General features: G+C 35.4%; 1 protein-coding gene and 1 pseudogene across 1 annotated transcript in view; one reads left to right on the top strand and one right to left on the bottom strand.

The window, feature by feature from the left end:
• Window positions 1-14,667, top strand: part of LOC120770695 — a 207,615-nt gene that overhangs the window by 169,989 nt on the left and 22,959 nt on the right. The gene's annotated exons all lie outside the window — the stretch shown is intronic.
• Window positions 5,347-7,237, bottom strand: LOC120770696 (annotated as a pseudogene).

The following is a 14,667-nucleotide window of genomic DNA, read 5'->3' as shown; positions in this document are numbered from 1 at the left end:
ACGTTTGCTCTCTTTCGCGGATCTCGTCTGACTTTTTCACCCGCTTCAGTGCAGTTATCTTTAATCATTTTTCTTTTGCGCCCTATCCCACGTGTTTCTTCTGTTTGTGCGAACAAAGGTATACTCTACCAAGTGACTAATAACATAAAAGTACAACATGCCCCCCGGGGCTACTAACCTAGGGGAAAACAGGTTTGCCCTGCTTTCCTCTAGTCCACAATCAAAAAGGAAAAAAGCCAACAAATCTGTTGAAGAGCTTCCTGATCTCCCTCTTGTAAACATTACAAATAACGACGATCCTAAGTTCATTGTATTAAAATCGTGCGACAACAACAAGCCCCTATCACGTTTTTCATGTTTTTTGGTACATAAAGCCCTTAACGCCATAAGTAAAGATGTGAAAATTACAGAAATGAGAGATGGAAATCTCTTGCTACTTGCAAAAAATAAAAAAATTGCCGAAAAGTTCATCAACATCAAAAACCTCTCAGGCATCTGCCAAATCGAAGCAAAATACCATGAGCAACACAATAGTGTCAAAGGCACAATTTTCGCTCCGTTCCTCAATCACTTCCCAGACAACGAAATTGTGGAAGGCTTACAAGCATATGGTGTAACATCCATTTACAGATTTCAGAGAAAAACTGAAGGAGTTCTTTCACCAACAGGTGCGTTACTTTTAACCTTTGAAAGCTACAAACTTCCCGAAAAAATAGATGTTGCATGGAGGAAAATTTCTGTTCGCCCATATTTTCCCAACCCAATGCGTTGCAAATCTTGCCAAAAGCTTGGCCATACACTAAAGCATTGCAAAAATCTTCCATCATGCGTTAATTGCAATTTCCCTCCGCACGAAGAAGAAAAATGCTCAAGATTAATGTGCGCAAATTGTTCTGGTGAACATCCCGCGTCCTCAATTAGTTGCCCAAAATACCAACAAGCGAAAGAAATATTAAAAATAAAAACGGAAGAAAAGTGCAGTATGCGCGAAGCAGCAAAGAAATACAGAGCGCAAGCTCCCTCCCCCACTCCTCTTCAATCATTCTCTGAAATTACTAAGCGACCTGCTCTCATAGCAACCAACAATATCAATATACCCACTGTAAAAACTACAACAACAAACAATAATGCAAACATCATTCCTATATCTCCACCAATCGATACACCATCCACCTCTACATTAAAATCAAATCCAATAAGCCTTACCGCTTTATCCCCATCCCCCCAAAGTACCAATACCAATCTTCCCACCTTTCTAAACTCTCAGCTCAGCGAAGCAATGCAATCTACCTTAGCAAGCGGTTAGTTAAATGACATTGTGCAATTCGCTAATAGCTCAAGTCTTAAACATTCTTCTTCACGCGACTAGACGCGCTATGCCAAGCATAGTTTACTCATAGTTGCCAAGACTCAATTTTCTCTCCCCACTCACTAGCTATTTATATTTCTCCCTTTTATGTTTCTTGTCTTTACTTTTTTCGGTATGCTGTCGATCATACAATAGAATATGAACGGTTATGCCAACAATTATTATGAACTAGAAACTCTTATCAATTCTTACACTCCATCCATGATCTTCCTTAATGAAACTCATATTCCACATAATCAACCTGCTCACACGCCAAAATCCTACGTAGGCTATTTTTACAATCTCCTGCACGTAACAACATACGAAGCATACCCCACAAAGTACTACCTGTTCGGTCTAATCTCTCAGTAGTTGCCATTGAAATTAATGCACCAACAAAACTAGCAGCAGCTTGCATCTACATTCCACCCTCACAAGATTTTGCTTCTTCTGATATTCTGCAATTGATAAACCAATTAGATAAACCACTTATTTTAGGAGGAGACATAAACGCCTGGAGTACATTATGGGGATCTACGAACACAAACTCAAGAGGCGTAAAAGTTGAAGATGCTCTACTTGCGTCCAATATTATCTGTCTTAACGATGGATCCGCCACACATTTTTCCACCCACAACACCTTCTCCAATATTGATGTCACGTTTTGCTCTACTAATATAGCGCCCCAATGCACATGGCAAGCACTAAATTCTTTGTTTGGCAGCGACCACTTCCCAATATTCATACAAACAAATCCGCGCAACAATCAAAATACGAGTACATTTAAATTTTCATCTAAATTCAAAACTGATGAGGCTGACTGGAAAAAGTTCAGACAAATATGCAACAATTTTTGTGAGACCACGCAAGTTTCCTCCAACTCGAACCAGGAGTCTGCTAAAATTTCGAGAATCATACGTACCGCTTCTCACTTTTCCATCCCTCGAACGCTTCCCAACAAAAGTTGGAAAAATATTCCTTGGTGGAACGCTGACTTGTCCAGACTACGGCTCACCAAGCAGAATTTATGGTATGAATACAAGCGAACACGCTTAGCTGAAAACCTGCTCCTTTACAAAAAGGCAAATGCGTTATTCCGACGTTCTGCCAAACATTATAAAAAGAAAAAGTTTGAAGAACTCACTGAGACCATGAACCCCCGCACTAGCCCAAAGAAAATATGGGATGATATCAAAATGCTAACCGGATCTCCTAAACAGCCTTTATTTTCCTACATTCAAATACAAAGCGGTCCATTAACGGCTCCCGTAGATATTGCCAACCATTTTGCTTCTTTCCTGTCACTCTCTTCTTCCGATACAAGCTTCTCAGACACGTTCCGCAACCTAAAATCTCAACGAATAAGTATTGAACCACCTATTTTGTACCCTTTATCGCCTCACGCTATGCAACTAGAGTCTGAAATTCTACTAACCGAACTCGAATTCGCCCTTTCGTCCGTTAAAGGCACCTGGTCTTGACAAAATTACCTATCCAATCATTCAAAACTTGTCTATCCAGGCTAAGCATCGTTTACTCAACCTCTATAATAATATATTTGAAAGCGGATGCTATCCTCATGCCTGGAAATTTTCGTGTATAGTTCCTATCCTGAAGCCCAATAAGCCAGCGCTTGATGTCAACAACTATAGGCCGATATCGCTCTTACCCTGTTTGGGAAAACTTCTTGAAAAAGTTATAGTTAACCGGCTGATGTGGTATGGCAACAAAAGAAAACTCATAAGCCCCAACCAAACCGCATACAGAAAGAACTATGGCACCATCGATGCTCTTTTGCACCTAGATCACTTTATATCAAGCGCTCTTTCCTCTAAAAACCATGTCTCAATTTTAGCAATTGATTTTCAGAAAGCATTCGACCGTGTTGGTGCCCATATCGTTCTGAGACAATTAGATAAGTGGAAACTAGGCCCTAAAATCAAGAAATTTGTCAAGAACTTCCTCAGTCACAGGCAATGCAAAGTAAAAATAAATGGTTTCCTATCCTCCATAGCTTCACTTGACAACGGAACCCCGCAAGGGTCTCCATTATCCGCCTTCCTTTTTATAATAGCTTTCGAAGAGATTACTCAACTCACTTACAACCATCGCGGCATCGAGTGCCAGCTTTATGCTGACGATGTAATTTTCTACACAAAGAATGCAAACCTCACCAATACAGCCCATCTGTTTGAGAATATCTTATCCGAAATTTCGACATGGTCCCTATCATCAGGAACTACTATCTCTTACGAAAAATCAAAAACATTACACATTTGTAAAAAACGAACATGCTCAGGTTTACTAACCTATTCTAAAAATATTAATATTAGTATGGTAAATGAACTTAAAATCTTAGGGCTAGTACTAGACTCTAAATATAGCTTTAAGGCCCATTGTAAGCATATTAAGGACTGCCTCTTAACGCGACTAAATATAATCAAATATCTAACGTCGAAAAAAAAGATTAATTCATCCATTAACGCTTATCAACGTCACCAAGGCTCTAGTGATTTCCAAGATCGACTACGCTCTACCTATCTTCGGCAACTGCCCGGTTTCTACAATGAAAATACTCTCCTCCCCTTACCATGTGGCCATGCGCAGAAGCATTAGAGCATTTCCAACAACACCACTAAAGAATCTCTTTGCTGAAACTGGCCTGCCAACTATAATAGACAGGAATATCGACTGCACCAGACGTTTACTACCAAAGCTTCTGTTCACGACCAACACTATTCTCGCCAAAGACGTCCACAATACTCTCTCGAGGAAACGAAAACCTAAATGCTTGTCAGCCATCGCGCGACGCGTTAACTTCGCCAGGCAACTTGAGTTACCTTCCTATAAATGTTCTTTTGGACCTGAAACTCGTCCACAATGTATGGTAAAAATTCTTCCTTTGCTATTAAGACCCTGCAACTGCCGAAAAATACAGGCAACTCTTCGCTTCGGAGAAGTCAAAATACTCCAGTTACGGTTGGAACTTTATATACACCGACGGTTCAAAAACAGCAAACAGCTCAACATTCGCAGTCACAAAAGAAAATGATGACTTGATTCGACACGGCACTCTCCACACAATATATTCTTCATTTACGGCCGAAGTCGTCGCTTTATTAGAAGCAGTTACTTATGTAAATTACACCAGGGGAAAGTATATCGTATGCACCGATAGCAAATCTTGCATCGAAGCCATAGAATCGCCGGAAAATACACAAAATGAAATAGTCGCCATACGCAACAATCTTTTGAAATATCCAAACAAGCTGAAACTGATGTGGATCCCGGGGCACACAGGGATATCCGGTAATGAAAAAGCGGACGCAGCTGCGAAAAATGCAGCAAATACACCAACCATAACTTTCGGTTATTTCACAAAACAAGACATTATAACTGAGATTACACGCCTAAGGAAAAAAGCAGCAAAAGATAATTGGAATGGATATATTCATCACTATTCTAAAATCAACCCGTTCAGAATTAAGCCGACCTACACTGCCGACATCTCCTTACGCGCCATCAGGCCCTTTACCCGCTTACGTCTGGGACACACCATAATTAGACACGCTTATTTATTGCAACGCGCCCCTCATGGTAACTGCCCATTCTGCGACGAAAACGCAACGTTAGAACACATATTAACCGCTTGCCCTATAACTGCAACAATTAGACATGAGATTTTTAATTCGGCTGATCCATTCCAGCTTCTGAATGAGCCCACCGCTAAAAATGTGAATATGATTTATAATTTTCTTAAGGAAAGAGATCTACTTCGACGAATATAAAGATTTATAGCTACTCTGATTAACTCATTAACCCTACTTCCTAAGTACTAATCTATCCTTTCACTTCTATTTTAATATTATCATAACAGACAGCCGAAGGCCTCTGCTGCCAGTGCTGCTAGATATTTATTTGTAGAAATAAAAGATTATTTTAAGAAAAACATTAATTATTTCTTATTTTATTTATTGTTATTATAATAAGAAATATTACTAACTAATGCTAAAAGTATAAGAATAAAAAAAATTTAAAATTAAATTTAAAAAGATCTAATTCCTTATATTACGTAACACTTAAACTAACAAAATGTCTTACAGCTAAAATTTTCTTATCGTGCATACTTCTGTAAAATGCAGCTATATGTACATTAGGGTGATTCAGTAATTTTTTTTTTTTTTCAATTGGTACTCGCAAAAAATAGGTTCCTAGACACCTCTAAGAAAAGCCTTTTCCAAAGATAAGTTCATTTAATTGCAAATGCAGCTATATGTACTTGAAAAAATATTTTGTTAATAGGTTTTGTAGGAAATTGAATGCTCTAAAATATGGTCTCTTATGATTTTTTCGTAAACCCAACCGTTTAAAAGATATTAGCGGTTGAAATTTGACTATTTTTGGGAAAATTTTTCATTTCTTATGAATTTTATAACTCAATGAAAAAAAATTATTATGAATGATGATACACATAGTTTTGTAGGAAATTTACTGCTCTATAAAAATGGTCTACTATGATATTTCGATTAAGTTAAGCGTTTACGAGATATTCATCGTCAAACATCAATGCATATTAAGGTGGATCAAAAAAAAAAATTTTTTTTTTTCGTTTGGTACTCTGAAAAATAGGTTCCTAGACACCTCTTAAGAAAGCCTATAAGTTTCATCATTCATAATAATTTTTTTTCATTGAGTTATAAAATTCATAAGAAATGAAAAATTTTCCCAAAAATAGTCAAATTTCAACCGTTAATATCTTTTAAACGGTTGGGTTTACGAAAAAATCATAAGAGACCATATTTTAGAGCATTCAATTTCCTACAAAACCTAATTAACAAAATATTTTTTCAAGTAGTTGGAAGCGAGATATAAATTTTTCTATCTGATAATAAGAAAAAATAGAAAACCGTTAGGCGGAGGACCTTCCCGTTACAATTAAAAACTCATATTTGGAGAGGCTTTCTTAGAGGTGTCTAGGAACCTATTTTTGCGAGTACCAATTGAAAAAAAAAATAAATTATTTTTGAATCACCCTAATGTACATACATATATAAAATATTAATAATTAAAAAGGAAAAATTAAAAAGGAAAGAATATAAATAGATTAATATTACCGAGAGTGATATCCACTATTTTTATTTTATTTAACGCCTTTTTTCCGCTTTTCCATCGTAGTTGAATAGCCACATCAACTCACTAAATAAGGATTCCATGAGCTTCTCTATCGATTTATCGAGATTTTAGATTTAGGATAATTGCCGCCTATAAATGTATATTTATCTATAAATATTTATATATATGTATATGGAAAGAATGGCAAACTTACCATAGCGTCAGAGTAAGCTTGGTGTGTAAGGTGCTCTTCCACCTTCAGCAATGTTTCCTCTGACGACACGGGGAGCAAGCTTTGCAACAGAATCTGCTCCTCACTCACCCCTTCGTCAGTGATGCGGCTTACACTGCGGTCGTTTTTTTGCCGAGAGCACCATACACTCCCCCAACAACTGACCTTGTGCTTGGATCTCCGCACGTTCTGGCATCTGAAATTTGAAATAATAAATAATTAAAATAATTTTAAAATATGATAATTTTATTTCAATAAATACCTTCTCAGCAAGTGCCCTTTCTACAGCTGATAACCGATTTATCATGTCTTCTTGCCGAGATTCTATTCTACCAAGGCTTTCAAGGATTTTTGCAGTACCAACGCAGTATCGCCACTTATATTATGTTGGAGTTGGGTTGGCGTACGCTGCGTATGGGGCTCGGCGATACGAATTTGGTTCATTTCTTCTCCTATAAAGAAAGTTAAAATGATTATAATGAAAAACATATAAGTAAAATAAAGTCATTTTACCATATCGCTGCCGTGTACTAATGTTCTCCGAGGAAGAGGAGCCAATGGGGAAAGAAAAATCCATTTATCTATGTAAAATTATAAAACAAATTATGCAATAGAGGAATTCAAATAAATTTATTCCCTATTGGAATGGAAAAATACTTAAATTCTAAATCTACTTTTTTAATAATTTGAATGTCCCCATCTTTAATTTCACCTACTAGAATACCTAAACCAGATCAGGACACCAAAGGCTCTTTGAAAACATCACCAACTTTTGTCAAAACAAGACAAGCAAAAGTATCCAACAAAACCAGGTTGACAATTTTCAAAGACCCTATTTCATTGCTAAAAAAGAAACTATCTTTGTCTTTTTTGCAATTAATAATAAACCTATCTATTGGAAAAATTTTGCTAGAATCTGTGAAATTTCTTCTATTCTTAAATATAATTGCTGGAAAATCTTATTGGGGTTATTAATTCTACGTTTCAAATATTGCATATGATTTTCAAATGTATATGCCGAAAAATTATCTAGACGCCCGAGTTTTTTAACGCAATCAGTTAAATGCAAAAGACTATGAATATTGAAACTAACCAAATGTTGTTCATAAAAATTACTAAATAACTTAACAAATTCTTTTAACAATTCATTGGCAACAGTGGATTCTACTCCACAAGATTTTTCGCAACTTAGAAGACGAATACCGGAATGTAGCAAAAGAAAATGATGACACAAATCGTCCGGTATGCAATCTTTTAACACAATTATACCGAATATAACAAAAATTGACGATATTCTGTGGACTTTCAGTTGCTTATTTCGTCCAGCAAATTCACCACTCGACATCCTCCCTGTCTGATCAATGATAAAATACTACAGAATAAGCTTATGTTTTTGTCCAAGCAGAACACACCAAACGAAGTCTTTCAACAAACTTTTGCTGAACTGGAATCTAATTACACAAATAATGGCTGGAAGTTATTGTTTACGGATGGCTCCTAGTTCATTGATTCCACTTCGTTAGCAGTTGTCACTGCCACAGGAGAAATTGTTTGCAATTGGCTTCTTCCCTCAACGAGCTCTGTATTTACCGCTGAAAAATCTGCAATCCTTCATGCAGTTAATTACGCAAAAAAGACTAAAGGAAAGTTCCTCATCTGTACAGACAGCAAATCGTGTATGTCTGCAATTTTTTCTCCTTCCAATCGCAATCCCATAATAGAAGTTATCAGGGACGCGGTCATTGGTGCCCCCCAGAAAATCCAAGTAATGTGGATCCCTGGCCATGCTGGTATTGCAGGCAACCACTTCGCAGACCTCGCTGCGAAAAATGTAGCCAGAACTCCTGCCTTAACATACTACGTCTCATCCAAGCAATACATTCTTAACCTTATTAAGCACAAAAGGCATCAAAAAAACGCAAGCGAATGGAAAACATTTAAACATCACTACGCTGTCATAAACCCAGCCAAAAATCGAATAATCTACTCGTCAACAGTTCCAACTAGCGCAATGAAGACATATACTCGATTAAGGATTGGACACACTATCATAACACACGCCCACCTACTATCGGGTAAAAGCCCATCCATTTGCCCCCTTTGCGATGACACCGCTTCTATCAAACACTTACTCACACTCTGTCCGATGCTTCACTCAACAGCCCACAACTCTGGCAACATTGATCTCATAAAACTACTAAGTGAACCTTCAGAAAAAAACGTGATGATTGTATATAGATTCTTAAAAACCAACGATTTGTTAAAATATATTTAAGCAACTTACATCTTTACTAACCCTTAGCAAATAGAATTTTTCACCTAGTTATAATTACAAGACGGCTGAAGGCCTCGTAGCCAGTGCTGCGTTTATGTATTTATATAATAAAACTCTTTTTGTTATATGAATTATTATAAATAAATAAATAAATAAATAAATAAATATTTCGTCCAGATCTCTACTGCGTCTTTAAAATTCAGAGGGAACGTAGTTGTTAATATACAATATTTTTTCATTCATTTTTGTTACGTTCCCTCTCTTAACAAGCAACTGAAGAAGTTTCTTAGTGACCCCTAAATCAACTAAATGCAAGGGATCTAACAGAAATTAAGAAACTATGTTAATATTTACAGATTCTAGCAAATTTTTCCCCTGCTTAAAATTATCTAAATGATGACTTATATCTACTACATTCCCAAATGAACTATCAGTCCTAAGTTCTCCTACGGTTTGTGAGAAGCACACTCTCCTCTCTTTATAAATCCCTTCCTCTACGCTTCCCGGCGTGTGACTTTACACCAGTGACAAATGCGCTAGCCGGTGCGTTACAAACAAAAAGCCTAACACTAAACTCTTTCAAATTCTGCCTAGATCCTACTTTAACTCCGTTTTCTTGCAAGAACTTTATTTCTTCACAAAATTCCTAATAACGCCATTTATGTACATTCGCCAGCTTACTCATCCCTGAGAAGCAAGCGATTGTAAAAGGTCTTGTATTAGGAAATCCTACTACATGACCTAAAATTGGCCATAATGTCCTATGGAACTTTTATAAAATTTAAGTCCATCTATTTCTACATCTATAGAAACTTTTTCTACATCGTCTATGAAATCAAAGTCTGGAAAATTAGAATTATATTGTATTCCCAAATACAATAACTCCCCTCAGCTACAGATTTAATTTCTACTACCTACCTACTGGTACCTAAAAGAGTCCTTGCACATAACGACAGTCCTTTATTACCTGCTCTATCTGAGGTTTGTAAAAGGTCCGTTAAACTATTTTGGGATATGTTATTTTTAACAGCCCATGTCTTCAATCCCTTACGAAGTTCCTCACTAACATCTTTGTCCTTTGTTTCTAAACAGAAGTCAACCTCGTCATCATCAAACAAAAATCTGTCATTTTCCCTATTACTACCATATTCCAGTTCCTCATCAATATCTAAATTATCTAATGTTTCCCTAGAACTATCTGCTACTTCACAGAATCTGTCAGAGACTGCTGCCCTGCTTGTGAATGGTATATCATCGCTTTCTAAAATACTATTATCTTCATTCATTTTGCGAAGCTTCGCAACTGTAGCCCTAAAATTTGCCTTCTCCTTACTCAAAAGGTTCGAAAATGTCCTTTTGTTCATTTTAAATTTTAAAAATATATCTATATATGTATGTATATATATGTAATATAAAATATGATAATATTATGTATAATATACATATAAAATGAAATATAAATATATAAAACTCTCGACGGTGAGAATTAAACACAAAATTTGGAAAAAAAATTGAATTAATTAATTAATTAAAAAGTTCATTCAAATTCCATTAAAAATTAAATATTTGCAGGACGCTTTAACTTATAAAACACACGCTCTTTTATGTATAAAATTTGTAATGCACAGGCCGCTTAAGCACACGTTCTTTTATATATAATTTTAGCACTGCGCAGGCCGAAAGAACATAATACGAATATTTGTCAACCGCCCGCACTTGTTAAACATAATAGTTATTTTTATAAATTAAATTATTAGGACCAACCGCACTGGTCATTAAATTAAATAGCTACTATATGTACAATAATATATAAAATTTAACAAAAAACTCACAAATCAAAATTGTTCTGCTTCTGCTGCTGAAAGCTGAATTGATGGTTTCTAAAGAGAGAAATAGGAATTAATTAATTGTATTTATAATAACCTTTTTTGATGTTGATATGTACTTTATTTTAATGCTGTAATGGCATAAAGTTATTAATTTAAAATATATTTATAATATGCAAATTTGTTCACTTACCTTTCTTCTTCCCGTTAGAATTGCAAATGGCTCGCAATTTCCCTCTTTTTTTATTACGCTCTTTGGGATTTTCTTTTAGCACTATTGACAATTATGTTTTCTCCTTCGCACTTATTCAAATAAGTCAAGAAATGAAAGAAACTTTTTTTCATCACATTTAGGTAAACAAAAAATAACCCGAAATGCGCGTTAGTGCATAGAGAAAAAATGTGTAGTTGTATTGAAATATTTGAAACAATTGGGTAGCCGTGGTCGACAGTGGGGGTGATTACCATTTAAGATAAATCACACACATACAGTTACTCACAAAAATGAGTATACACCGGAGTTCGTTAAAGAAATACGCAAGCTATGGAAAATTTAGTGGATATATTTGAATTTTTTTGATGCACATTTAAAGTTTGTGCTCTTATCGACTATATAATTAATTCATTTATTTAACATTAAGCAAAAACTTATGCAAAAAACTATAATTATTGACAAACTCAGGTCACAAAATTGAGTATACGCTCGATGGAAAATAACTATTTTATCCGCCTAACTTTTGTTTTTCTTTAATTTAATAGGCTGTGGGTCCACCTGCTGCATCTATTACAGCTTGCATCCGCCTAGGCATCGATTCTACTAGTTTTTTGGTAAAATTAGGTGATATTTCGCCCCATATCCTGGTAATCTCCTTTTTTAGGTCTTCTTTGGTACGGGGACTGGATTTTTTCAGCTCAGATTTCAGTTCTCCCCATAAGTGCTCTATAGGGTTCATATCAGGTGATTGTGGGGGAGTCTTAAGCTGTTTTGAAGCGTTATAAAGTAACCATTCTTTAACTATCATCGCTGTGTGTTTTGGATCGTTGGCTTGTTGGAACCAAAACACTGACGGAAGCTTTACTTTCTCCATGCTTGCACGTAAATTTGACTTCAGGATATTCAAATAAATCTCCTTGGTTATGTTGCATTCAATAAATTGCATGGTGCCCACTCCATTAGCTCCCATAGACCCCCACAGCATAACTGAACCACCGCCATGGTTCACTGTCCCAACTAAATTTTTACTTCTTAACTCCGTGTTTGGCTTTCTCCATACAATTTGTCGTCCATCAGATCCCCAATTGTTAATTTTTGTTTCGTCAATGAACATTACACTTTCCCAGAAACTTAAAGGCTTATCAACATGAGCTTTAGCAAATTCAAGCCTTTTTTTCTTATTTACGATAGAGATAAATGGCTTTTTACGTGCTATCCGACTATGTAAATTATTTTTCGAAGAACACGACGAACTGTTTCAGTTGATATATCTTTATTTATTGTTTTTGACACTTCAACCGTTAATTTGGGAACACTTATCTTTGGGTTTAATTCCACTTAATGTACAATATTACGCTCATCAACATCAGTCAAAATTTTTTTTCTGCCTCTCCTACCGGAATTTCGCAATGTTCCTTCGTATCTCCATTTATTTATAATTTTTTGGACTGTGCAATGGGGTCTACCAATAATTTGACCAATTTGTCTGTACGATTTACCTTCACAGCACAATTTTATCACTAATTCTCTTATTTCAATGGTTGTCTCCTTCCTAGTACCAGCCATGGCGAAAAGAATGCACAAAATACAATAAATTGCGTATCTAACGATAATACAACACAAAAACTTTGAAACGTATTTAAATACTAGCGTGATCACATAACTGTAAAAAGATAACTAGAGATGCCACATATAAAATGCAAATGTATACTCAATTTTGTGACCCAATTTTATCAATAAATTTAGTTTTTTGTTTAAGTATTTGGTTAATGTTAAAGAAAAAAGTTATTTCATATAGAATTATAGTTACTAAGATTTCTATTTCCAAATGTGCATCAAAAAAATTCATATCTATCCACTAAATTTTCCATAGTATGTGTATTTCTTTTACGAACTCCTGTGTATACTCATTTTTGTGAGTAACTGTATATTTCAGACCATTGCTTAAACAGGCGCGCTGTAAACGATGTGCGAGGTATATTGTTATTGTTTCCTCTATTTTGCAGCAATATCTCATATAACACGATTTTTACTGTTATTTTAAGCTACTTCTTTACTCTTCGGCAAAGACTTTTGTGCGCCTCGCTTAATTGCTTTTGCATATGTTGCTTTATCTTAACTCATAACATGCCCACTAAAAAGTTGACAGTCAACCAAACCGGTGGTTAAACGTGTTAGCAATCGTCATCTATAGCCTAGTTTTAGGCGCTTCTTTGCTTTTTTTGGGCTTTCTACAACCCTTAGCTTTTCTTATGATTTAGGCTGACAGCTCATCGTTGTGTACGGTTCAGCGAAAGTGCGATTATGAAAATCCTTGAGAAATTGTAGAAAACATATTTGTAACACATTTACTTTAGTCTTATAGCGGGATTCTGTAACCAGTCTCTAGTCTCTATTTGAGACATTTTGAGGCAAAGTCTCAATTTGAGACTAGTTACTATTCACTAAACAGTCTCTAGCGTTAGTCTCAAAATATTGAGACCTGGTAGTTAGCAGGTCACAAAACTAAAAAGAACTCTTGTCTGCCATTTTGAATATACTGAATAGAGATCATCATAGATATTAATCGATTGTCGTTTCTTTATATTTTGTAAGCAACTCAAACACGAAAAGGTTAAAAATAAATCAATTTTACATAAATTTCGTAAATATTATGAAACAAAGTCAACATATATTTTTATGTTCATTGATAATTATGTTTTTTGACTATGTTATAGAAAATTTAATATTTGTTATCGACATATTTATTTTCATTCAAGTGTAAAAACATCTCTGAATAATGAAATGTAATAGATTTTGTGACTGTCACTTACAGAATAGCAATATCATCTCAAGTCTCAAAAATTGTCTCTAACTTAAAATCTCAAATTTAGAGACTTGAGACTGTCTCAAGTTCCAGAATCGCACGGTTAGTCTTAGTTCTCTTTAGTCTTTTACTTTTTATATTGATGGTACATATATGATTGCGTTGCTCTGTCCTCACCTTTCCACTTTCTAAAGTCTAAAGTTAAGCTTCACCTTCTTTTTTTTAGATTTTCCATTTCGCTTGCCACTTCTCCGCTCTTTCTTGTCCAGTTAGTTCTTTGCTATGTAAATGCTTCTTTGAAATAGAGACCACTTTAACCCATTTACAACCATTGTACTCGCTTGTGTACAGAAAATCAGTCAAGTTTAGGCATGTGGCGTAACTCAATGCTAAGTATTTGCACACAAAATTTTTGATCATATGCGTAGTTTTATTCCTAGAAACAACAAAAAAATACATTCGCTTCACGCGAATTCATAACGGCACTTTTTGTGGCGTCAACTTCTGTGCGGGTTTTTTCATATTGTGTGATTTTGTGTCTTTAGTCATTATTTTGCTGTTGATGAGCTATTATCTCTCAGTTGTTAGTTTTAAAATTTTGTGTTCTGTGAGATAAGACTAAAGAGATCAATTTTACAAAAAAAAACCCATTTGAAAAACCTATTCTTATTTGAGGTATGTGCCTTTTAAAAGTTGTGTACCCGCTTAGGTACAATGGCAAAATGTGTTGGTGAAATAAAAAATTGTATCTTTTGGTTAGGATGGCTATTTCCACTTCGTGTTTTTATCGAAAGAGATATAAACAACTTTCACAGGCTTTAGCTGGCATCGCGGATGATGATGAGGCAGATAAC

Source organism: Bactrocera tryoni, chromosome 3 (assembly GCF_016617805.1).
Source record: "Bactrocera tryoni isolate S06 chromosome 3, CSIRO_BtryS06_freeze2, whole genome shotgun sequence".
NCBI lineage: Eukaryota > Metazoa > Arthropoda > Insecta > Diptera > Tephritidae > Bactrocera > Bactrocera tryoni.
Note: the sequence above shows the minus strand (reverse complement) of the source record. Positions and strands in the feature narration are given on the sequence as shown.